Below are 24901 nucleotides of genomic sequence, written 5' to 3' on the forward strand. Positions count from 1 at the left end.
AAGTCAGGGATAGAGTACAAGCTTTAAAAGTGTACAGACTACTTATCTCAGCTGGGACGGCAAAGCTCCAGTCTCAGAGTTGTAACAGTCAGTCAAATGAATGAACAGTCCTTTGGCTCGCAGGCTTGAAGCTGCACAAAGTCCACAGTATAAATCCAGCGTTGACAGTGAAGGTCTTGAAAAGTCTTGAGAATGACTACTGCTGGAGTTTAGTAACACACAAGAGACACGATCCCAAAAGTCTGACTGGAAGCTGAGCACGTCCCTTTTATAAAGGCATATAAGAACAATCTAGAACTTTTATTGACATGCTAATTACTGTTCTAAATTATCTCCCTTACACAACTAATCAACTTTCCAGAACATTCCAAACATGACTAATTGAATTCAAGGTTGTTAGGTCATCAAGGGCAGTGACCTTGAGAATGTTCTAGACTAATTGAACTCAGGTCATGATGAGTGTGGGGTAAATGACCTACATAACACACCCCCTCTTCAAAAAAAGAAATTTTTCAAAGAAAAATCTTTCTTTTACAATGTAATCTTGAAAAGATTTAAGTACTCAAAATTTTTTTACTCTAAAGTAAAATTTCTTGAAAGTGAACAACAATAAACTCTAAATACGAGAGAGACAGTCTGCAATTAAATTGTCTCTGCCTTGATATGTCTAATATCAAGATTAAACTCCTGTAACATTAAACTCCATCTTAGCAATCTCTGATTTTTGCCTTTAAATTTCTGCAGAAAAACAAGAGGGTTTGTGATCAATATAAACCACTATTGGCTGATTTGAAGAAGTAACATAAACTTCAAAATGCTGTAAAGCTAATATCAAAGATAAACACTCTTTTTCAATTGTAGAGTAGTTTCTCTGGGATTTGTTAAATTTGCGTGAAAAATAGCAAACAGGATGATCTACACCATGACTATCCTCTTGCAATAAAACAGCACCAGCAGCCGTATCACTAGCATCCACAGCTAATTTGAATGACAAAGTGAAATCTGGTGCAGACAACACTGGAGCACTTTGCAGTATGGCTTTAAGTGTATCAAATGCCTGTTGGCATTGCTCTGACCAAACAAACTTTACTTTCTTTTTAAGTAAGTTAGTCAAAGGCTCAGTAATTGTGGAGAAATTTGGACAGAATTTTCTGTAGTAACCAGCCATACCGAGAAAGCGCATCAGTTGTCGTTTGCAGTTTGGTATGGGAAAACTTGAAATGGCACTGATTTTGGCATCAACAGGTTTTACCTCACCCTGTCCTACAGTATGTCCGAGGTAAGTTACCCTCGCCCAACCAAACTCAGATTTGGCAAGGTTGACAGTCAACATTGCTTTACTCAGTCTCTCAAAGAACTTCCGCATGAGCTTGATGTGTTCCTCCCAGGTGTCACTATACAGGACGACGTCGTCAACGTAAGCTGCACACCCGTCTAGCCCGGATATGACGTCGTTGATCATCCGTTGGAACGTTGCCGGAGAGTTCTTCATTCCGAATGGCATCACCTTGTACTGGAACAATCCGTCTGGTGTAACAAAGGCGGATATTTCACGAGCACGATCCGTCAGAGGGACTTGCCAAAATCCCTTCAGTAGGTCAAATTTTGTCACATACTTGGCTTTTCCCACTCGGTCGATGCAGTCATCAATCCTCGGGATTGGGAAAGTGTCTGTCTTTGTTAAAGTGTTGACCTTCCTAAAGTCCGTGCACATACGATAACTGTGATCTGATTTGGGAACAAGTATGCACGGCGAACTCCAGTTACTTTTACTGGGTTCAATAAAGTCATTGTCCAGCAGGTATTTGACTTCTTCCTGGAGATATTTCGCTTTTGTTGGATTCAGTCTGTATGGATGTTGTTTTACAGGCTTACTGTCCCCAACATCAACGTCGTGATAGATGACGTTTGTCCTCGTTGGAACATCTTGAAACAGGTGTTTATATTCGTGGAGCAGTTCTTTCACCTGTTGTTGTTGTCCTGGCTGGAGGTGTGCCAACTTTGTAGACTCCAGCTTCTCCAGGATTTCTGAGTTCTGAAGCTTGACCGAGCCCAGCTTTGAGTTTAGAGTATTTTCACTCAAGTCAGTTTCAGTATCACTATCTTCATAATGGCTTGAACTGACTGCACTGACAGGCTGAGTTATAGTAGGATTATCCCTATCCAAATATGGCTTAAGCATATTTATGTGACATAGCTGTTTTTGTTTTCGCCTGTCAGGTGTTATTATGATGTAATTTAAATCACTCAATTTCTTATCAATTAGGTATGGCCCAAAGTAACGAGCATGGAGTGGTTTGCCAGGAATTGGAAGTAGAACAAGAACTTTTTGACCTGGTTCAAACTTCCGTTTTGAGGTGTTTTTATCATATTTGGTTTTCATTGACTGCTGAGATGACTCAAGATTTTCTCTGGCTAATTCACATGCTTTAGAGAGCTTTGTACGAAAATCTGAGACATATTGCAAAATATTCAGACAATCATCATCGTCTGATAGGAATTTCTCTTTAACGAGCTTAAGTGGGCCACGGACTGTATGTCCAAATACAAGCTCAAATGGGCTAAAACCAAGAGACTCTTGAATTGACTCTCTAACAGCAAAGAGCAAAAAATGAATTCCTTCATCCCACTGCTTCTCTGTGTCAAAACAGTAGGTCCTAATCATGTTTTTCAAAGTTTGATGAAATCGCTCAAGAGCACCCTGACTTTCTGGATGATAGGCGGATGACCTATACTGTTTAATGCCTAGCTGATCCATTACTTGTTGAAAAATTCCAGACATAAAGTTGGAGCCTTGATCGGACTGGACACATTTAGGGAGGCCGAATAAAGTGAAAAATTTGACTAAAGCTCTCACTATAGTCTTTGTCTTTATATTTCTCAGTGGTATGGCTTCGGGAACCGAGTTGATGTACACATAATTGTCAACATGTACTCATTTCCTGATCTTGTTTTTGGTAGGGCCCAACACAGTCTATTAGTATCCTACTAAATGGTTCTTGAAATGCAGGAATTGGCTGTAAAGGGGCCTTTGGAATGGTCTGATTCGGCTTTCCTACCATTTGACATGTGTGACAAGTTTTACAGAAATGTGCTACATCCTGCCTGAGATTAGGCCAATAAAAGTGACTGAGAATTTTATGATAAGTTTTCCTTACTCCCAAATGACCAGCCCAGGGCGTTTCATGGGCCAGGCGCAATATTTCAGCACGGTAGGGCTTTGGAACCACAATTTGATGTTTTATAGCCCAATCGTCATCAACCAAGACGTCTGGAGGTCTCCATTTACGCATGAGAATACCAGATTTTGTATAATAGGAAACAGAGCTATCTGAAGTTTTACCTTCATCATCTACCCTGTCAAACAAAGACAAAATATCTGGTCTTTGTGTTGTTCTGCAATGAGATTTGATCTAGAAAATGTCTGACTTTGGTCAGCAGAAGTTTTACTGGAAGTTTCAAATCCACGAGGGATAACGGAATGATCCGTGTCAAACACCTGACTGAGAAAGGTGTCATTTAAGTCAACATCTGTGACATTATTTTGAGAGTATTTTGATTCTCAGAAGTTTTCTTTGACATGGCTCGAGTAATGGCACATGAAGGAAATAAATCGGGTATCTCTTGTTCAATTGGCTCTGGATCCTGATCTAAACTAGGATTATCAGTCACAAGTGGATTAGTGATGACCTTGTCCCCAGCAAGGTCGTTTCCAAGAAGAAGGTGAATCCTTCGAAAGGCAAAAAAGGCCTAATACCTAAAGCCACAGGTCCAGAAACAAAGTCCGAAGACAAATAGACATTATGGAGAGGAACAGGAATGTAGTCATTGCAATCTACCCCCTTAATAAGAACTTTAGAACCTGAAAATGACTTTTCAGAAAACGGCAGGGTATCTGCCAACAAAAGAGACTGGGAAGCCCCGTATCTCTTAAAATTTTGACAGGGGTAGCGGAAGAAAAATCACTAAAAGTGATATAAAACCATCGTGAATAAATGGTTCGAAAATACCCATAATGCTATCTTGAGAAGAATTGACCTTGACCTCATTAATTGGGGATGAGAGGATTTAACCTCAGAAAATGTGTTGCACACATTATTAGACTCTAATCGAGTTGATGAAGAAATAAAGCCGGTGGGCTTAGATCCACTTTGACTACTTTGACCTTCACGTTTTCTTTTCAATTTGAAACAATCTGACATTAAATGGCCGTCTTTCTTACAATAATTACAAGAAAGTGTACCGAACTGTTTGTCAGAAGGAGATTGAGACTTGGGATCTGATGATGTGGGAGTGTTACTTGAATTTTGTGAACCGTTGTCATTTGATTTTCTACTGTTCTTTGAGAAATTCTTGGATGAAAAGGAGGAGTTAAATTTACCTGCATTGTTTCTGTATGAAAAGGACTGGGATGGTTTGCTGAGAAATGAAGATTTGTGGGTCAATGAATAATCATCGGCCAAACGTGCAGCAACCTCCAATGTATCTGCCTTTTGTTCATTGATAAATGTCTTGATGTCACTCCGGATGCACCTTTTAAATTCCTCAATCAAAACAAGCTGTCGTAATTTGTCATAATTCTGACTGACCTTTCCGAAGAACACCAACGATCAAACAGTTGTTCTTTTGTTCGAGCAAATTCAACATAAGTTTGATCCTTCACCTTCTCACAATCCCTAAATTTCTGACGGTAAGCTTCAGGCACCAACTCATAGCCCTTGAGAATTAATTCCTTCACAGAATCATAATCTGAAGCCTGCTCTACTGACAACTGAATGTAAATTTCTCTGGCTTTACCCACCAAAGCACTCTGCAAAAGCATAGACCAGGACTCCTTAGGCCAATTCAGACTCTGAGCAATTTTCTCAAAATGGAGGAAATATTTATCAACATCCTTTTCTTGGAAAGGGGAACTAACCTGAAATGCTTAGTGATGTCAAACTTGTCTGAAGGGAAGAATTTTCCTGACTGTCCAAGCTCTAAACGTCTCATTTCTAACTGTAGTCGATGTTCTTCCAATTCTCTCTCCTTTTCTCTCTGTCTTTCTTCCATTTGTAATTCTTTGTCTTTCATTTGTAATTTTTCCTTTTCTAATTCCAATTTCTTAAGCTCCAAATCTGCCTGTATTTCTAATTCTAATTTTTTGAGTTCGAAGGAAGACTCAGGCTCATAATCTTTTAAGGCAGACTCTTCAAAATGGCCAGAATTAACTAAATGTTTTTGCAATCTTGAACTGAATTTCTCGCTTGCGCATAGATCTTTTGACATCTACTTTAAGGAAATTTGCCAGTGCTATGAGGTTGTCTTTTCTGAGGGAATTAAATGTGTCCTGATCAAGGTCATCCATAAATTCGTCTGGCTTGAATTCCGCCATGATTGAATTTCGCTGAGTTCACAGTATACAGTAGTTTTGAAAAGGCTGTCAAAATGTTGTCAAACGGCTCAAAATATTCGTATCCCGGACAAGCCCCCAATTTGTTACGTGCAGAGAAAACGAACAAAAGGGTGAACTCAGTAGTTAACGTTTAAACAAAATTTATTACGAAAATAAAACTTATTGCTAAGTCAGGGATAGAGTACAAGCTTTAAAAGTGTACAGACTACTTATCTCAGCTGGGACGGCAAAGCTCCAGTCTCAGAGTTGTAACAGTCAGTCAAATGAATGAACAGTCCTTTGGCTCGCAGGCTTGAAGCTGCACAAAGTCCACAGTATAAATCCAGCGTTGACAGTGAAGGTCTTGAAAAGTCTTGAGAATGACTACTGCTGGAGTTTAGTAACACACAAGAGACACGATCCCAAAGTCTGACTGGAAGCTGAGCACGTCCCTTTTATAAAGGCATATAAGAACAATCTAGAACTTTTATTGACATGCTAATTACTGTTCTAAAATTATCTCCCTTACACAACTAATCAACTTTCCAGAACATTCCAAACATGACTAATTGAATTCAAGGTTGTTAGGTCATCAAGGGCAGTGACCTTGAGAATGTTCTAGACTAATTGAACTCAGGTCATGATGAGTGTGGGGTAAATGACCTACATAACAATACATACATACATACATACATACATACATACATACATACATACATACATACATACATACATACATAGGTAGACAGATAAATAGATTAAGGATAGGTAGATAGATGGACAGACGGAAAGATATATATATATATATAGAGAGAGAGAGAGAGAGAGAGAGAGAGAGAGAGAGAGAGAGAGAGAGAGAGAGATATATATAAATATAGATAGAAAAAGAAATATACACATAGATACATATAGATAGATAGGTAGATATAATAGATAGATAAATAAATGATAAATAAACAAATCAAAGAAAAATAAACAAGTATTTTTGAACACTAATAATACCAGTGCATGAAACCAGCTGCCTTCAATACAATGAGATGTTAACCTTTGACCTCAGCGTTCGCCTCTCACTTTTAAATACGTCGTTTCACTGAACATCGCCCAAGGTCACAGGGTCAAAGGTTAAAATAGATTTGCCACTTTATCAAAGTAATAACGGTATTTTTTACGAAGTTCTTGGCGATAGGAAAAAGTGACCTTTTTTGAAATTTTAATGTGAAAAGTTTGTTTTTTATACGAATTGTTTTTGTTTTTTTTCTTTCTGTGTATAACTTGTTTGACCTGGAGCGGGTCATTTTTCACCGACACACTGCAACTGCGTCAATTTTAAAGTCATCATTTAATTCGTGTTTTGGTTGCAGGATCCAGATAGCTGTTTACTTTCCATTAGTCGAGTTAACCGATTTTCCATCGAGTTTAATCTTCAGGGAGTCCGTATCGTACACTCAATTACCAAGCTCTGCCTAGCTATTCAGGAGATTCGAGCAAGCGACCTTTGACCTCTAGTGTCACTTATGGTGTCAGTCGGTTCACCGTCGATTGATTTTTCGACATTTTATTTCTCTTTGGTGTGGAACAAAATTTACAGCAAAGTGTCGTGACATTTCGTCCGGCGTGTTGCTTCCCGCCAACGTGATTGTCGCGCAGATGCGGGCATGGGCTCTCGACACTGAACGCGCGCCAAGCATACATTTTGTCTTTCGTTGTCGGTTGCGGGTCTTCTTTTACTGGTGGAAAGTGCCCATCAGTCCATTGTGAGTCAGGTAAAAATAGCACGTGTATTGTCGACAGTTCTCTGTGATAATTTTCAAAGCATTAGTTGTCGACGGCAGTTGAAACTTTCAACCGTCACATTTTCGATCGTGATCTGTTAATAACCTCACCAGACGACAGTGGATTTTTTTTCTTTTGCTTTATATTCACTAGCCTGCTCTACCTCCAGCGATAAAACTAGTTTTTCGCGTTGTCACTCAAAAACTGACTTTTTCCGACATTTCCGCATCTGTCGTGTAACTCTCTGTGCAGCATCTTCACAGAAACATTCGATCTTTACTCTTATCTATGTTTTCTAGAAAATCGTTTCGTAGTTGAAGACTATTATCCTTGCTTGAATCTGTTATTATGAAAAACTGAATTATTATTATTATTATTATTATTATTATTATTATTATTATTATTAGTTGTTGTTGTTGTTGTTGTTGTTGTTGTTGAGCTGTAGCTCACAAAATATGAGAACAAAAATTTCAGTAGTCTGGTCCGAAATTTTAGCGGAAAAGTCTTAAGCTGTCCCGATCAAACACAAATCTGTTAGTGTCGGAGCAATCGACTTTAACAAGGGAATTCAAGGACATTCAAAGTGACAATCAATAATTTTGAACTTTCGGTGCCTTCTGAACTTCGCTCTTGTTAACGCCAAAGTCAAATCCCGGCTTGGTTTAATTTGGCGGGAAAATCACACCATTCTCACAATGCAAATACGCCCTACTTCCGATTTATGCCGTTTTATTCATAAAGTGTTCAAGAGATCAGAGTAAAGAGATGATCTGAAACGTTGATTACCGACATGAAAAGTCGTAAATAGTTGACCGAGAGATACACACAAACCTGCTACGAAGCAATTACGGAATGTTAGTTTTCTACACGTTTTCGATTAATGTTTTTCCTAGAGACTATGAATTGATTGTGAATTAATGAGGAGAGATTGTACTCTGTAGGGCCATAAATGTCCCATGAATCCAAAACCCAACTCCGGTGCGCGTAAAGGTTCAGCATCGCTCGGAGCGATGTCGAATTATCTCATTTAAAGCGGGACGTGAAATCATAACCTCGTACCAGACCCAGAACAGGAGTTCGAGGCTCGGGGATCGTAATTCATTCTTGCTGTGTCAATCAAAAGTGAGCGTGCTGGTGACAAGCGGTTTGTGTTTCGGAGGTTGGTCATATCATTAATTTTGTAGGAAAAGTTCCAGCTGATTTCAGCGTCACTGTTGTGAACTTTAAGGCGGGAATCGGACTGTAGACGGGCAGACGACAATGTTTTGAAAGTTGATGGACAGTAAAGGAACAGTTGTTGTATTCTTGATGATTTTTTTCACTGTTTGTGTATTCATTGTCAGCTGTAGTTTCTTCTTCTGCAAACAAAAGTATGCGAAAACAGCCACTATTTACCGTGTCAACCCAGCCTGTGAAATACACTTTTATTGTTTACATTTCAATGTTAGTCCTGACAAAATTCAACTGTCAACAATTGAAAAGAGAACCACCACATTGGGGAAACACAGTTGGCAGTTGAAAACCCACAATCTTAACGCACCAAAGTGTTTGGTCCTAAATACTGTTTATCTCAACATGCAGGGAGTAGAACAAGAAACTCTAGAAAAAAAAATCAGCAAAAGTTACAGGTCCGTCCTTTTAGCTATAATTTAGAGATTATTAGAGCAAAGTGCAAATAAAAATGGCAATCGAACGGAGAACAGAGAAGGGAGGGGGAGACATACAGACTCTGTCAGAAAGAAATGACAACCAAAGCGATGAGAGAGACAGTCATTCCATTGCATGGTAACAGCTGTGCAAAATACTAAAAACTCTCTACTTCAGAACGGGATAATATTATATATATATATATATATATATATATATATATATATATATATATATATATATATATATATATATATATATATATTATATACTTCAGGGTTCACTGGAGTGACAAAGTAACTGCATTGTGACTGAGTTTCGCGCTCTATGCGGTCATAAGAATATATATATATATATATATATATATATATATATATATATATATATATATATATATTATATATATATATATATATATATATTACCTTTCTCGCCTTCAAAGTTTGTTCAGAGCCATCACCAGAAACATTGTCAAATTTGTTTTGTGTTGACAAATGAACCTAACTTTGACATTATTTTTTAGCACATATAGAAAACACCTTACCGAGCACTTACATTTGGCAAAGTCTATATGCCGGTAAATGTACATAAATGTACTGATAAATGACCAGGCAGATGTGGAGACAGATAGGCGAGTGTCTCATCGTTTTGTCTATTGGGAACGTCTTGGCCAATGCTCTCTTCACAAACATAACCAACAAAAGTCCTTTTGAAGCAAAGAACAGATCTTGCACTAAAAATCAAAACACCATGGCATTTTAACAATCTTGGTTGAATTCAGGGTCAGGGCCAGTTTCTCACCGCGTGCAGTTGGCGCCTAGTCAGGGATCAAATCCTAACAATACTCTCACACGTTGAGACCACTGCAACACTCCGTATTCCATACACATAAACTACCACAAAAAGTCACGATACCAATCTTGTAATCGATACATCTTCTTGACTTGAAAATTTTGGTACCAATTTGGCAAAGAACTCGCATGTAATGAGTTGACTGCATATAGTATTTGGACAGCAAAAACAAAATATTTAGATTAACATTAAAAATCTGTGAATTTCAACGATTGTCCTCATGTTGTTTGTGAAAATAAAAAGCACACTCTTTGACGACAACATAAATTGACTATGCAAAAAGTTCCCGCTAAAACCTGTTCAGGCTCAAAGAATCTTCACCAGAAATAAATTTCATCATACCTGCACTGCATCAAAACTAGAGCAAACGTTACTAAAAGAAAACTCCATCTTAAGTAAAATATCGAACTATTGATTGAAAAATATACTGAAAATATTTTTCGTCATCACCACTCACCTGGCCTAAGGCATGGAGGTAAGTGTGAGAGACAATTCTGCTGACGATCTAAGCTTTGTAACTTTCAGTCACGTGAGATACACCAGCCAATGGAAACGGAATTCTTAAAATTTCATGCACGATTGTTAATTTGACGATTGTTAATTTGCATAGCAATTTTTTATAAATCTCGTGTTTATGTTTTTATGAAATCGTATCTCTGCATGCAAGAATGTAATTTGTGCTGAAATGACAGCGCCATTGCTAGAATGTCCATAGTTGAGATGAGTAGTGAAACAGAGACACAGTGGGAGTAATGGAGAAAGAGACGGACTGAGAGATAGATACAGATACAGACAGACAAACAAACAGACAGACAGACTGGGACAAACAAAGAGGCTGGTGGAAGCAGAGAGGGGAAGTGATGAAGCGACAGAGAGATAGAGAAATAGGGAGACATAGAACACAAGGGCAGATAGAGTCTGCCTATCTGTTTCCCTTTCTCTTTATGTTTCCCTCTCTCTATTTCTCTGTCTGTCTGTTCGTCTATCTGTCTGTTTGTCTGTCTGTCTCATTACCTCCTCTCTTCCTCTCTTCTTCTCTCTGTCTCTGTCGCTCTCTGGCTCTCTCTGGTTCTCTGTCTGTCTCTCTCGGTCTCTCTGTCTCTGTGTCTGTCTCTCTTCTGTCTCTCTCTGTCTCTCACTCTCTTAAGTTGTTCTAGCAATTGTTCTGTCATTTAAACACACATGTACTGATTGCATCACAATAATTGTCTTTGAAAATCGTATTGTAACGCTAACTCCCATAAAAAACAATTCACAAGTTCAGGTGATAACATTTTAAATGATTGTCATGCTACCTGGATTACAAGTGTACAACCACGGACCAATATTAATAGTTACTATGACAAAGTAAACAATGACTGACAATTATTTACAAAGCGACACGTTGCCTGACAACAACATACATATATATTTTGAGGAGGAGACAACTCGATTTAATGACCCATTCATACCATTTTTTCCGCCTTGAACTCAATGACTTTCTCAGTTTTTTTCTAAATTTCAGATAAACAGTCCAGTGTTTATAAGGAATCACGCACCTCGAAATTGAAAGATTTAATGTTTTGCTCATACTTACCATATAGTGTAAACTCTAATCAGGTAGCTTAAAAATCAATTAATTAGTAAAAGTTTCTGAATATCTGTCCCCGGGGAGCATTGTACCTCAATTTAAAATGCTATAACTGAGGACTTGTTGATCGTAGTGTAGATGTAGTATGTGTATTGTTTGGTTTGTACTTTGTCGGGCCTTGTGGTAGTGTTCGACTTTTCAATCAATTGTGCTGTGACATGATGGTGTTTTCACATTTTATTTTTTATATCCCTTGTTTGTTTTTGCATTCGATAATGTCGTTCTATTTTGGTATACGCCGGTAGCCCTTCCATCTGACGTGTAATCTGAGAAAGGCAGCACATGAGAACTTGACTAACTCCGCATAGGACGGAAGGAGCCTAGGTACATTTCAATTTTCGCGCCCAAATTCGTACTAAAGTAAATACCACGTGGCATTTGGTCACTTTTAAGATTTTGTTCAGTAATGTGCATTGTTAAAGAACCTGCATGTCAGTAGATTAAACTTCAAGCAAATTATTTGAGAATTTTAGTTTTTATTGTAGGGGGTCACATCATAACTTTGTCGCCTGATTGTTTTAGGTTCCTAAATTTATGTATAATGAGGAGGGGCTAGGGGATTGAGGTCAAGTGTATGAGTTTCATATATCGTGTGCTTCTTTTATGTCCGCGGTCTGTCACTACTAACCCCCCCCCCCACTCACCTCATTAGACACCTCTTGTCAACTTCGATGAACATAGTAAATTCACATTTATCTTGTAGTGCATATATCATTTTGATGTCGTACTGATAAAGCCCATACACAAGCCTGTAAAGACTATACATAGGTACAATCGATGCTGATCAATGCTTGTAGACAACAAACCAGTAACAATACGACAAGACAATTGGCCATAAATTACCATTTTAGCGTTGCCCCTCCTCGATGACGTCACGCAGCTTAGACTATACAGAGTATACAGAATCCATTCTCTTGTCATAATGTGTGCATTAAAATATTAAGAGAACTCCTAAGCAAACAATCACATTTCCATACGCATTAAAACGTCAAGAAATTATTTGAAATAATTGAAACTATTATGACTTTATTCCGCCTATTTTTGTCGTGTTACTGGTGTGTTAGACAAAAATATAAGCGAATTATTGCGTGTCTTTGCGGATTTCATTTAGATTAACGACAGCCATTAAAACTAATTGCATAATTTAGCGCAAGATTTGTGTCAAGCGATTGGGCGCGAATCACGAAGGAGCTCAGCCTTTAATTAGAATAACGGAGCAAATTATTTCTGAGACGTTTTGGTGATGATCATGAAAGTATGAAAAGAACAAAATGTGTTCAGTGTCCTTAAAAATGGACGTTATTCATGTCCATGCACAGGTATCTGTCTGTCACACTATTGATCTCTGTCTGTTTGTGCTTAGTTACGTATGCATGTATGTATGTATGTATGTATGTATGTATGTATGTATGTATGTATGTATGTATGTATGTATGTATGTATGTATGTATGTATTTATTTAGAGTAATTTTTGTTTATATATATATATTTATATATATATATATATATAATATATAATATATATATATATATATATATATATAATATATTTATATATATATTGCAGGATGCAAGAGACTTAACTAACAGATACTATTACTTTGTACTTGAAGTAATTTATGTTATTTTATAAGGCTTTGCTTTCCACATCGAGCACTTTAATTTCCCATGAGAACATCTGCATACCTCGATATATATATATATATATATATATATATATATATATATATATATATATATATATATATATATATATATATATATATATATTGTTCCACATTGTTCCACTGACTTTACTTCCGTGTCTTTAAATTATCGCATTGCTTTTCTATTTGTAGCACTTTCACAGAAATTACATTAAAATAAGTTTCTTTATTTCCCAAGAGGCATATTAATTAAGTCCCTTACTCGGCATGATGAAATAACCTGTATTCAATTCGTAGAAGAAAACCTGTTCATGTAATGTCGTGACGTGCAGAGAATTGAGCTCATTAAGCTTCAAATTAAATGCAAACAATAAGTTTCAAGAATAGATAGGTATTGATAACATGCTGATTTCAAGCCTTTTAAACAAGCCCCTAGTCCAAACATCGTGTCGAAATGATGCTTCGTGTTGAACTTGTCAACACAGGCGGTACGTGTGTGTGATATCCCGCGGTAATGTTGACAGCTGAATTTAAGTCCGGACTAAAAATTCATTGAAAACAATGCATGGCGCATTCAACGCTGGACATTTGTCATGTGACCCAATTCAGAGAGAAGAAAATTAAAAGAAAACATACTTTTTTTCCAGGATGAAAGTGACACAAATATCATTAAACGTTACAGCTGTTTTCAAATTTCTATAAACAAAAATAACAAATATCCCCATGGTTCCAGTATTTGTCAACAAGTTGAGACAAAAGTGACTTTTTTAAACCTGACAACTGCATGACGTTGCTATATACTGTACACATAATTGACCACTTGGCAGCGCGTAGCAGGGGCCGAGAATAATACCTACTTAGATATAAACTAATAATTTGGTAACAAGGAAGATTTACGAAAATGCTTGACAATTTCAGTGAACAGTTTTCAAGAAACATGGGTTATTTTATGGATTTTATTTTGAATATCTTGTACATAAAGACCTTAATGCGACGCCATTAATTGACAGAACGGAATGTTGTTCCATTATGCCTTAGCTGTTGTTAAACGTTTCGCTTTTATCTGTCAAAAACATGCAAAGTTGTGTAAACAAGACGAGTTACCTTTGTACATAGTGACGGAAGATTTTTTAAAAGTAACGCATTTAAGTATGTGTATTTAAAATGATTAGGACTTTTTTTTTATTATTATTTTTGCGAAACCTAGAGAGTATAAGTAGTAAAGAGGTAGCTACACGCTGTTATTAGAATGAAGCGTAGTTAAAATAATTAGAACTAAGCTTTTTATTTTGCGAAACCTACACATTAAGAGATTGCAACACTCAATTATTAGAATAAAACCTTGGACAGACGTGACTTTCACGTGTAAACACAAACATCGTTGGTGAAGGGATAAACTTACAGTAAAAATACACAAGGGCAAACAAACAATAAACAATTGTTTATATATATTAAAGCCCACTACGTGCCCGAGGGTAGGTGACCATTTGCCCGACATAAGGAGGGTAAAAAAGTCTCCTGCCTCGAGGTTACATAGTCCCTTGTTTGGGCCATAATGTTTTTATTACATTTCTCTCTTACACAATTTTCATTTCAAATTTTAGGATTTACATACAAACGAAGTTTCTATGTTAGACAAAATCTGTTGAAAAATATAACACTTATCATTATCGAACGGCGTATTGATATACTTAAATCACTGTCATGCGGTTCATCGATTTTTTCCCCATAATTTTTTAAAAACAGTATTTCCTATGTACAAGATGTAGTTTTATCATTTTTAAATCCCGAAGTTGTCAAGTTGAAAATAGTTCCGGTTCAGTCAAATGATGACTATGCGCCCCGCGACGTCATCGACGAGTTGCCATTTGGTCCTATGGAGCGCGCAACGTTCGATATACGAGGCATGTAATAATAAGAATTGTGACCATGAACAGAAAAACCGGGGACCTGGAAGGCAGAACAAATTTTTGGTAAAAAGACAGATAGATAATATACACAGACAGACAGATTGATATTTAGATTAACATGCATATAGAGAAATTCAACCCACAAATTTGTCTGCAGATGAAGTCAACCTTGACAAAGCTGTAAAAGAAATGTATCTCTTCTCAGTCACCGTCATAAAGACTTGAAACATGCCGCATATCTAATCAATAACTTACAGACGAAAATGTGCAATTTTGTGCCTGACAAGATCTAGCGTATCCATAGGATATTAAATCTGCATATACTTGATCACCAATTCCTCGTGTTTTTGCCTTCAATGGAAGTATAATCTAAATTTGCAAAGAGTTGTTCGGCATTACCCCCCCCCCCCCCCCCCCCCTTCACATTTTGGTCTTTACTTGCAAATGCTGCTGGCCAATCTCTTAAAGATGTTGTGAAGTATAAAAGGTATAAAAAGGGACATGGACGCCATTGCTTTTTTGTAAATCTGAAACTCATTTATATTAATGACAGATATTGTTATTTGATCACGGTCACCGGATAGCGATTCCACGGTCGCAGAACTTGCCCCATTCGTATTCTAGATGCCATATTCTCAATCTTACGCGACGTAAACGTCCATAAACATAATTCGTTGACAGGTACTAAGACACGACATCGACAATATGGAAATTTCTGTGATTTTGACTGTGATTATAAGTATCATCACATGAAGTGCAGACGACACGTCTAAACTTTAACAACATTCCTATATTTTTCTATATTCCCGCTCAAATATTCACAGGTTTTGATCTATATTATCGCTGTAGTCTGGCACTTTTATGAGCGCGCGCAAAAATGTGTCAACGTTCAAATTTACTGCTTGGTTGCTAGTATCAAACCCCGTCGACAGAAACGATAGGAAGTTTTACGACTGCGTTCGCGCTGCTGGATGGACTCGGATTTATGGCGGAAAAAGAAGCAAAGATCGGCTTTACATGGGACTCGATCTTTATTTACTGCAGAAAATGTGCGACCATTAGTCAAGATCGATAAAAAATAATGTCGTCCTAGTCGGGATTGAAGGGATGAAATTTCGCGCCATGACAGTTCAGTGATTGCCGCTGACGTGTAGTTCTGTAATGAACCGTGGCACGTTATGAGGTGCTTTAACTGACACATTTTGTCAATATTTCGATGACATTGCGTAAATGTCGGAAGAATCCCTCTTCGGCGTTCAAGAAAAAACCAACCAGGTTTCTTCCGCTTCGAATACGCGCCAAAAGATTCTGAACCGGACGCAAGCTCAGAGTTTACACTGAATACTGAATACCCGACCACTGCTACGACGGCCGTACCCGAAATATTGACAAATCCCCATCTGATATTGAAAACACACTTTTACCATATTTGTTGTGATTTTTTTACACATTTTTGCCGCTCTCATTATCTATCGTTTTCAATCAATTTACCAATTATATACATTCTCTAATAGAACTCATCGTAGGCCGTCTGACCGTAATGGTATTTTAACCAACACAGAGATGAATGCTGCTCCGATTTTCTTAACAGACTCGGTGTTACTGACATCTCAATACTTGCGTGTTAACGTCGACTTAATATCAAGGTAAACAAGGCAAAAAAGACACAGTTCATCTCGCAAAGGTGGAGATTTCGTTCCAAGACGATCACAAGACGGATTGACCGTACTGTGTAGTATTAAAGCATTACTCGTTTACTATATCGCGCCGAATGAAAGATTCTTAATGTATAATATCTAGCAGATAGAGAGTCCGGGTTAATCCATAAGTCGTTGTTTTATCTCGTAATCCTCATGTCAAACCTTTCACTATTTAAATATATTCAAAATTGAATGAAAGACAAATACATTATTTTCACCCTAATCCCAAATTGTCTTTCTAGTCAATATCAGTGTGCATCTGCTTTATTAAAATTAAGATAGTATGCACCTCGAAAGTGAAAGACTGAAACATTTGCTCAAATTTTCCTAAATGAAACTGTCAACCATTCTCTTAACAAATCAACAATAAAATCGGGGGTCACCCTGAAAAGTTTGCAACTAGCGAAACAAATTACCAAACATTTTGTGATATTTGAAATTCAAAATGGCCACCATCCCTATTTTAACTCCATGGGTGAAAAAGTAAATTTTGGATTTTCGGAAAACTAAGACGGTGAAAGTTTTTCTTTGCTTTAAAATGATCCCCCACGAGTGGTAGATCAGAAAAGAATTGTAGAAATTTGAAAGTCCGAATATCTGTCACTGAGACACGTCCTACCTTAAAATAAGAAAACGCACTCAGGATGACCTTTCATGAATTTCTTCTGAAATTCTACTTTGATAATATGGAAAACTTTCTTTCTCTATTTTCATTAGTAAGTCTGGTACACGGTATATTAAGAATATGCTCAAGATTAATTCGTGACAAAGATAAAAGAAGCAATTAAAAGGAACGGTAGCTGTAACGTTGATGGATTTTTCGATATATTTTGCAATGTCAACTACGTTTTCTTGTTCCACTCTCCAACGCATGTCGAGATACGCAGTATACAGCTTGTCAGCTCAGCTTGTACAAGTGTAGACAGCAGTGTTATTGCTGACAAGAGCATTCTGGTCCGAACTAGAATTCAAATAAAAACAATTGCAGTGCATTTTACGAATATATTTTACGGGTTTAGACTCTGTGTTGACAAGGTCAATGTTTCTACATTGCTTTTGTGAGTAGATCAAGATATTGCGATAGACATACAAACATATACTTTAAAAGCCATCAACAGTTATAGCCACAAGCCCAATAACGCACCAATCTTTCAATAAATATATTTACAGCTGGCACAGCCGTATATTGCATTATAAAATTTATGTACACTAATTGTTGGCGCGTGTCACGTCATATATTTTCTATGGTCTCTTCTTTTTTTAAACTCGAGCTTAATACATTCAAAAAGGCATTACAAACAAAAACAACAACAATTGAAATCTAAGACAGCGTAGCTCAGTCGGTTGAACACTTGCATTGCGTTTGAACAACTCTGAGATCGTCACCGACTCACTTTGGAGGGACGACAACACCGCGTCTTTTGATGAGTTTCATAACTGTTTTGTTCCACACACAGCTACGTGTTTCTATTCTTTCCCTCTAACCTTTATTTTACTATAAAGAGTTGCCTTTGTCAGCACATTGCAGTGCGTACGGTACGCTATATGCCAAGCATGGCCAGCAGATTGTCTTCGGCATAACAAATACAGCTTTTGCAGTGATAGGTTCTTTAGTATGTCACAGTGCAAATATTTCCCGCCTATTAAGATATAGTGTGCCTCAGGGACATATATTCTGACACTCAAACTTCTATAGTGCTGTTTTGGTCAACCACTTGTGGGGGCTCACTTTAAAGCTCTCGGAGTAAGTAATGATTTTGATCGGCTTTTTTGTGAAAATGGCGAATTTCATTCTCTCTATAGAGATAACACGGGTATGGCGGTCATTTTGTACTTCAAAACATTCTTGGGTAAACATCGGTGAACATTGGGCAATTTCTTTCTTTGGGACCAAAATTTGCAAGGCGACCCCGAACTTTGGTCTTTATTTCGACAGAGAATGGATTAAAAGTTGCTCGAGGAAAATTTGAGCAAAAGTTGAAACCTTTAATTGTCGAGACGCGTACTACTTTTTACCTCGCGTGCGCATGCGCGCAGCGAGGTTATGTCGCAGCGATGTCTGTCTGTGTGTCTGTCTGTCTGTCTGTCTCTTGGTCCATTTTCTCAAAAACGGCTGAACGTATTTCAGTCAAATTTGGTAGACATCTTCAGAATTCAAATGGCTAGAACTGAAAAGGTTTTGGTGGGCGTGGCTTGGATATTAATGAAGTTATGAAAGTTTTAATTTTTCTGTTACGCCGCGTATGACAAGTGAAAACAATCGACTGTTTGAGGGCGCTGTGAAATGTGCTTGTCCAGGTTGGCTACAGCTGGATAGCTCTGGTTTCAACCACGGCCCTCCGTGTTTCAACCTCGTATTGAACATTAAAAATATGATATTTTATTACTCATTCAACTCACTATTCAAGATAAAATATCGTTTAGCAATTAGCTTCATCCTTGGTAATTGATTGTTTCCCTCGCTGCTCGATCGCCAGAAATGAGTACATACGTTCTTAGCCCTGCGTACGATGCTGTGTGTTCCGCTACAGCTATTAATAGCCCCGCTCACCACAGCCCTGCAAAGACCCGTACGTAGAGTTGGTGACTTCAAATCCATTTTTGGACTTGACGTAAAAAGCCAAATTACTGCCGAAATTCAGCGTTCTTGGCCCAAGTCGTATCCCTGCCTACCGCAGCTACTCGATCGCTTCCAAAAATGCCAGTCTTTTATTCTTTTTTCGTAAATAACCGTCGATGTCGGCAACTCTCTCGCTAGCCCTGCGTACGTACGCAGTGTACGCTGTGCATTCCCTGTGTGCGTTCCTAACACACAGCGTACACTGCGTACGTAATACGTTCTCTACCTAGCCTCATGGCATGGAAGTGCTGATGAATAATACTTTGGGTCAAAGGTATTGAAGTGTCCAATCAGGTTCGTGCACAGAGTCCAAGGCCATGACCTACTTCATGTACTGCTGCACTAAAACATTTTACACAAAGTGATTTCTGAATTCAGTCACTCGGCCGCGCTGATCGCTAATCTTGAGTTTTGACTGTTGATGTCGTCGTGTCGACGTTTGACTTTAAGAATCGTGTGGGTTACTCTGGACATAGCGAACCAAAAGCTAGATTATCGAAGGTTAGCGTCATAATATTTGATCAATGCATTTTTCTCTGAGAATGAGATGTAGAGTGACACTTTTCAATCTTGTGTGTGTGTCAGCGAATTTATATTCCGGCATGGTTCCGCTGAGATCAGCATAATATTATGGCGACGTATTGACAGTCTGTGTCTTTTAAGTTGCTTTTCAAGATTGTATTAGCTACAGAACCAACAATGACAAATTTTTCATGAGATTTCCATGTTGGCATTGATGTTAAATCAGGAGCAGTAGGCTAGCTCCTGCCATGCTCCTGCGTACAATAGGTCTGCGTTCCCGGCGGTACGGTGGTAGGCCGACGGCTTGTACCACACTGTCCACAGGACAGCACGTGGTAGAGGCCGTGTGCACAACCTGTACGCAGAGCTTCGAATACACTAGACAGAGTTCGTGTTTCCGTAAATTAGGCATTGAACTTGACAATATAGGCAATAACCAGAATCATCGACCATCGCCTGACAAGTGCACCATAGTCAGCTGTACATGAGTTGCGTGGCGTGGTGAGCAGGTTCCCATGGGTATTTATTTTTTGAAACGCGTACTTCAAAGGTCACGAACTCATTTTGCTGCTACACGGCGCGGCACAGATGATTGTATCGTTTTTTGGGCGCATTGAGATACTGTGAAGTAGGTCAACTCGTTCTACATGGCAATTATATGTGAAATATGCAGAATTTATACGCAAACGCGACCTCTGCCAGTTAAGAGCCTGCTCAGCCATTTGCACTTGCATCGACAGATATTGTTGGATCATAATTTTTCAAATGGTTTCTTTTCTTTTTTTTCATTGCGTAATACAGTGGGGATAATGTCAAATTTAGATAGATTGGATTAATTTCGGGAATAAAAACAATGTAATGTCATAAAAGCCAATACCCCAAGAAGTACTTTACAAAATGTGCACGCGAGGCAATTCAGTTCATATCTGGTTACACTTTGGTTACAGTCTGCTCCAACAAGCTGTTCTGCCCTCTGAGATAATCCCTAAACAACAAATATCATCGTGACCTTAACCCTTTGAGCGCCAAAGTCAACTTTTGTCGGATATAAAAATGTACCCCAGTCAATTTTTTTCAGATTTTTGCCAAAATTTTGATGAAAGCATGTAGCCAATGAAATGTGATGTCCGTTTGGTCCAAAATTATCAAACAAATTACAGAAAAATTCATAAAAAATGTTAAAATGTTGCACTAAAATTTCGGCGGAAAAAATTACAGCACTCAAAGGGTTAATGCCTTACATTTCCGGCAGAGAGACCTGATAAAATCTGCACTGTACATAAAGTGTTTCTCGTGGAAATTTTGTTGCTAAATAAATTCCAGTCCGGACAGAAATTCGACTGTCAACAAATTTGAATACATACAAATGAATGCTATATGCACCAGTTGAGCACTGGTCGTTTTGGCATAACAGGAGGAGAACAAGAAAATTAATTTTTCCTAACAGAAGGAAAAAAAACTGAGTGATACTTGAACATATACAGTAATCATAAGTTTAGGTTTAAGTGCCAAACGACGGAATTGTCTTGTTATCGTCTCTACAGAAATTATATCAAACCTACTATATTGTGGTTGCTGTCTAAAATCTTTACTTTTAGTCTTTTCAATAAATCCCACCAATTTCACTTAATTGACAAGGTATCATTCAATTGTTCAAAAGTAGATTTCTTCGTCGACAAAATATTTCAGTATATCTTCAAAATATCTTCTCTTCATTTTTTTCTTGTCCGAAGTTGTCAAGGCGTAGCACCCCCTGCGCCGGTCCTCGTCCTTTTCCAACCAATTACTGTTTTTCGATCGTTATTGACTTGCAATGCATAGCTTTACCGCGGTACGACAACGAGATTACATGCAGCTGTGATTTTGTTTCTGCCTGTCAAATATCCCATATTAATCTGCGGACAGATGAGGGATTTGCTCGTGATCCAAGCAACACTATTTCAATTCAACCAGAGATTCTCTTATCGCCAATATTGTCATGAAAAGAGCACATTTCCTACATACATCGTCAAACTCACCTGACGCTACGTGGCAACCCAGGAAACGTCCATTTGACCTTACCACTGGCAGGTTATACTCGTGACGTACGTGATTAGCAGTCAGGGTTTTAGGCACAGTTAGGAGTTTGAGTTTGCATCACTACGTTGTGTGGAGGTGAGAGAGAGAAAGAGAGAGACACAGTGACAGAAAGGGAGAAAGAGACATAAACAGAAAGACAGACAGACAGACAGACAGACAGACAGACAGACAAACAAATAGAGGGGCAGAGACACAGAGGCACAGACGGAGAGAACAGAGGGAGAGCAAGGGAGACTGCAAGCAGGCAGGTGATTAGATAGATAGATAGATAGATAGATAGATAGATAGATAGATAGATAGATAGATAGATAGATAGATAGATAGATAGACAGACTGACAGACAGGCAGACAGTCAGACAGACAGTCAGACAGGCAGACAGACAGACAGACAGAGGGAGATAGATGGACATACAACGACCAGGTAGACATAGACAGAGAGAGACAAAAAAGACAAAAGCGTACAAAAGAAGCAGACAGACCGAGAAAAAGACAAGAGTAGACAATAGACAAAGAAAGTCGCAAAAAGGAAAAAGGCGAATAAACGAAAGGGCATACTAAGAGATGACAGACAGACACTGAAACTGAATGACATATAAAGGCGTGTATGCGACATATAAATGCACTTAATGTCTGTCTGTATGCCTGTCTGTCTGTCTGCCTGCCTGTCTGTCTTTCTGTTTGTCTGTCTGTCGTCTATCTATCTATCTATCTATCTATCTATCTATCTATCTATCTATCTATCTATCTAATCACTTGCCCCTGTGTCGATATGTCTGAGATCAATTTACTTTTCTCTGAGTAAAGAAATTTTGATTACAAAATTTTTCTTGTCAAGTTGAGATTACTCTTAAAAGCCAGAATCATCTTTGTACAACCTGTTCAAAACAAAGAGGCGACCGTGTGTATCCCTCTGCTGTCACGTGTCTAAGTTGTCTGTTTTTGGGTTCGAAATATTCCTACTTTATCCGTATTAAAATCGGTCTTCATTATCCATTGTGAAACCGCGGTACGCTCGCAACTGATCGACCACAAACTTTCTTTATTTCTACTACAGCAGTTATCAGCTTTGCATGATGTAAAACTCGATTGAAGTTTGATTTTAACAACAAACAAGCACATAGAATAACAGTTCAACTGAGATTAGCATATACCTCGATTTCAAGAGACAAGTAATTCAGGTTGATAACGGTTTAACCTTGACTTGTTGCTCGAAGTCGCGCCTATCCATTAATATACGAAAGCGGTTTAAGTAAGTAATTATAATACAATCACGGCTCATCCACGCATTGGTCGGTTTCCGAGGTGTAAAATCTACTTACTATGCAAATGACAACAAATTGAACTAGGCAAGTTTCAGTTCAGGTCAGTCAAATTAAGTTTAGCCTCTCTCTGTCTCTGTCTCTGTCTCTCTCTCTCTCTCTCTCTCTCTCTCTCTCTCTCTCTCTCTCTCTCTCTCTCTCTCTGAGCTACTGTATGATTGAGTTTTCATCAAACCATACAGCTTTCGTTCATTATTTCTTTAAACACAGCCGGGACATTCAATAAATCAAATTGTAAACCGCTTACAGGAGCGGCATGATAAAGTTTAATTTTTCATTTCTGATACCATGACAAAATGTTAATACCATAATGTCTCCATATATGTCAGTAGTTCCATCTTGTCTATGATAAATGGCCGCTGTTACCTTTATAAACATATTGATTCAGTGTAGCAATATTGTAGTGGACAATTAGGAGCTGTAACAACAGGTGGTTGGGACGGATAAACATCGCTAAGCATCATGGGAATGATCGCGAAAGGGCAGCAAAAATTGATCGCCACTCACTCATTCGCTGACGAGCAGCACAAATATCGTGCGCACCCGTGGAACAGACGTCGAACATATGGCTAGAGCGAGAGAGAGCGCCAGCAAGTTGGAAGTACGCGTTTGCTCATGATGGGTTTATTCGAACAATGTATGATATCAGCTACAATCATGTGACACCAAGAGACAGTCTTGAACGAAAGGGGAAAGTAGAGGGCAATTTGTTGTAAATTAATCGATCAATCGATAGATCGATCAATCGATAGACAGATAGATAGATAGATAGATAGATAGATAGATAGATAGATAGATAGATAGATAGATAGTCTATTGCAAACAAATTAAATTGATGGACATATAGATCGGTATATTAAATCAAAATCAGAGATGCCTCATTAGGCTGTGTAAAGACAAGTCTTTGTTTGCCGTCCTTGGATTTTTGAAAAACCTACCAGCCAGCCAGCAAAAAATAACAAACTCTGAAAAAAAAACACAACATAGATCAATCGCATAAACTTTAACTTTCCCATCGGTTTATGGGTCACAAGTATGAAAAATCATCTGTTTTATTTACAATGCAGTGTTACTAAAGCTCTTCATTAAGCACGTTGAAAGCAATGCCTGGAAACAAAGGTTATAATTGTATAAGTACAACAAGCATACTTAGAGTTAGGTGACTGTGAGTCTGAACAAAAATTCCATAATAAACAATGGCAATAAACACTATACCAGTACATAATGTACCACATGTACATTGTAATAGAAATCAACTGGTTGTGTTACGAAGATAGCTTGTCACTGACGGAGGTTTATGCACTAGGTGGTCATAGTCGCCAGTAAAATTATTAATTAAAATAACACGATCTCAATTATGAATACAAAACATATTTGCGACAAATGTAAAAAGACGCAAATGACGTATTACAAGGATGTTTACGAAGTTTTGTAGAAAACAAGAATATATTTGATTCAAGGAACCTAAGAATTTCACATAATGGGTTCAATTTTTGCGACGTGTCTCAGTATATTTGCATATTAATTGTGACATGTAAATTTAAGATCGAGACCTGCATTGATGTTTACGATTGGACGTATAATTAGGGTTTCGAGACCACGGGTCCGAAACCCTCTAGTAATCGTTCCGTTTTTTATTATTATTATTATTATTATTATTATTATTCTTTTTCTTCTTCTTCTTCTTCCGTCCTCTAAATGCAACTGCCACGCGAACACTGTTGCACCTAGAGACTTCAAATTTGGCACATAGGTAAAACTCCTCACAAGTAATTTTTTGATCACATGACCATAACAATGGGTCACGTGACCTGGCAGCCATATTGAAA

General features: G+C 38.0%; 1 long non-coding RNA gene across 2 annotated transcripts in view; it reads left to right on the forward strand.

Annotated features, from left to right (window-relative positions):
* The window catches only part of LOC139124061 (uncharacterized), a 153741-nt gene that overhangs the window by 35354 nt on the left and 93486 nt on the right, over positions 1-24901 (forward strand). The window lies entirely within an intron of this gene.

Source organism: Ptychodera flava (genome assembly GCF_041260155.1).
Source record: "Ptychodera flava strain L36383 chromosome 23 unlocalized genomic scaffold, AS_Pfla_20210202 Scaffold_23__1_contigs__length_28996876_pilon, whole genome shotgun sequence".
Taxonomy (NCBI): domain Eukaryota; kingdom Metazoa; phylum Hemichordata; class Enteropneusta; family Ptychoderidae; genus Ptychodera; species Ptychodera flava.